This window comes from Schistocerca americana, chromosome 2 (assembly GCF_021461395.2).
Source record: "Schistocerca americana isolate TAMUIC-IGC-003095 chromosome 2, iqSchAmer2.1, whole genome shotgun sequence".
Lineage (NCBI taxonomy): Eukaryota > Metazoa > Arthropoda > Insecta > Orthoptera > Acrididae > Schistocerca > Schistocerca americana.
In genome coordinates, this window is record NC_060120.1 from 178,870,417 (window position 1) to 178,873,379 (window position 2,963).

Here is a 2,963-nt window from a genome sequence, read left to right on the forward strand (position 1 = left end):
TAGACGCGAAATTCGAACAGCAGAACACTCAGATTAACGAGCGCTTTAGTCAGCACATACAGAACAGTGATACGCGTTTCCGCAGATTTATTCAAGATCAAAACAAAGTAAAACGACAAGTCATGGAAACAATCACTGCACAAAGACAAGAGGACAAACGTAAAATATTCGCGAAAGCGAAGACGTATGTAGACAATAATATTACTACAGTGTCCGACAAAATTAATACCATAGAACAATTGAACGCGGAATTACGGGATGAAATTTCTGATCTTAAAGCAAAAACGGATACACACACAGTAAATATTCAAACAGTGACAGATAGATTCGAACAACTAGATCTAACACAGGATTGCGATGTCATCAAAGCTGATGTTAAAAAACTGAGCGAAACTACGCGCAAGTTGCAAAAACAGATTAATGCGTCTGATTCTAAAACCGATGATCAGGTTAAAATACTGACTGAAAAATGTGATGAATTGGCCAGTCGTATTGATGTTATCGAAAATACTAATGACAATAAATCAGACGATACTGCACCGGTTTCTTTTATCCAAACACCTGAATTTCAAAATTTACAGCTGACAATTAATGAAATCGATTCATCTAACAACACGTTACGTCGGAAGTTATCAAATTTACAACAAGAAGTAACAGAGATGAAAAACATTTCAGTTAATAACATACCACAACAGACGCCACTTTATGAACATTTGTCAGACTCACGCAGCGTGTATAATGTGAGCAATTTACAGCAACTACGCGACTTAAAATCCGAAAAGCCACGCGAATTAAAATCTGAAAAGCTACGCAACTTGAAAACCGAAATGACAGAGACGAACAGATTCACACACAAACCCGAACGTGTTCTCAAATTCAGTGACGAGAACGTTGATAATAAGCAGTTTGCATTTGTAAGAAAATGTAAGGAATTTAATAATGGCAGAACACAGATACACGATTTGAACTGTATACGACAATTTATTTTTGTACTTTCACCGCTATTATCTGTAATGGAGAAACTAGCTTTGAACCTGAAGCGACAAATTGCTATTGTATTTTCATCAGCATTGCCTGTAATGAGGAAACTAGAATTAACATGGATACAACTATTTACTTTTGGAATTTTACCGCTATTGCTTGCAACGCAAAAGCTAAAGTTTATTTGCAGTGCGTAATTGACCTCAGGGGATTCATTACGCTTTAATGAATATGTGCCGTAGCGAGCATAGGGCCCCGAGCTGTAGTAGTGCTGTTTCATCTTTAGTTTTCTGCACTGCTGCCTTTTCTTCTACTATCCTTTATATCTATCAAAACTGCTCTTTAACTATTGCTCTATATAGAATTAAGAAATATTGTACTGAAAACCCGATATGACAAATCTTTTACCGAATGTGACAATTTTCAGCAGGCACTCCCGTAATGACAACTACCGCCGTAATTTTAATTACAGATAAAATCGTAATCATCAGTATGTGTAAAATTATCAGCAATAGGAACCATATTTTTGTAACAATAGATGTTTTTCACCACAATAGCATGAAAGTCAGCCGCTTAGCATACCTAACCAACAATGCAGTCTACAAGGTCAACCAAACTTTAATGTTTCGCCGCGTGCATGTATAGTCTCAGCTCCAACAAATAGTAACGCATGGCAGCAAAGAAATAACTACGTACAGACAACACTCTATTTCAATTCCTATCGCAATACACCGTATAGGAATGATTATTAGGACAGACGTAAAAAGAATGATGAGCACAATTTTCAGCGTACATTTAATAACAGTCGATCTTATGAGCAGCAACAACATCAGCAACAACAAATAATCATGAATGGAACAGACAATAGGTGTCATCCATAGCGTAACACGTCAGTAAGAAATAACAGAACAGTTCATATAGTGGATATGCCACAGCATCCTCCCGTAAATAACAGGACGAACGATAGAATTTAACCAGATACAGCACAGATTGCATACTACAGTAACGCAAACATTACTTTTGACAAGCAGAATTTTGTTCACGAGAATGTTATTTGAAACATGCTTTATTGAATGCTCTACTTTTATCGCACCCAGATCTCACCAGAAATTTTTCCATTGCCACTGACAGCTCTAACACCGCTTTAGGTGTACATATTTTTCAGGAAATTGAAGAAGATGGTTCTACAGTAATTAAAAACATCGCATTTGCAAGTCGCATTTTGTCACCTGCTGAACGAAATTATTCCGTTACAGAACTGGAAACATTATGTGTTGTATGGGCTTTTACGAGATTTCGGCACTTTCTTTATGGCAGACATACCACCGTTTACACAGACCATAGAGCTATACAATTTTTTGCTTTCAGCTAAATTTACTCACGACAGATTAAGTAGATGGAAACTATATTTACAAGAAGTTAATTTTACGATTGTTCATATTCCCGGCACACAAAATGTTATAGCAGACGCACTATCGCGTTCTCTCGGCAACAATCAGCAAGACATCGCAACCAACTTCTGCAAAGCAAATTTCAGCGTCATGTACATTCAACAAGTTGCATTTGAAAATTTCATTTCGTCGTCATTACGAGACATAGTATTCTTTTTTTTTCTTTCACATGCTTTGGTCAGCTGCACGAGCTAATGCTTCTGTCCGTCAGCTGTGTTGTCTTCTGCTGTCACTACCAATTTACGACACTCACAAAACACAAACAAATGTTTTTCAGCAAATGATTAATTTTGACACGTGCAAACTATTACGGATAGTAACAAAGTAGAATCGGAACACAAAAGAACATGTCCGACCTCACTACCATGTTTTTGCTACATCTTTGTCGCTGTTGAACTCACTTCAACATTTGTTACTTTCACTCCATTACGCAAAGCTACTGCTAAAACTGTTTCAAATGCATTTATAAAACATTTTCTATCTCATGTAGGGCATGTAATGAAAGTAATTTCCGACAATGGATCACAATTT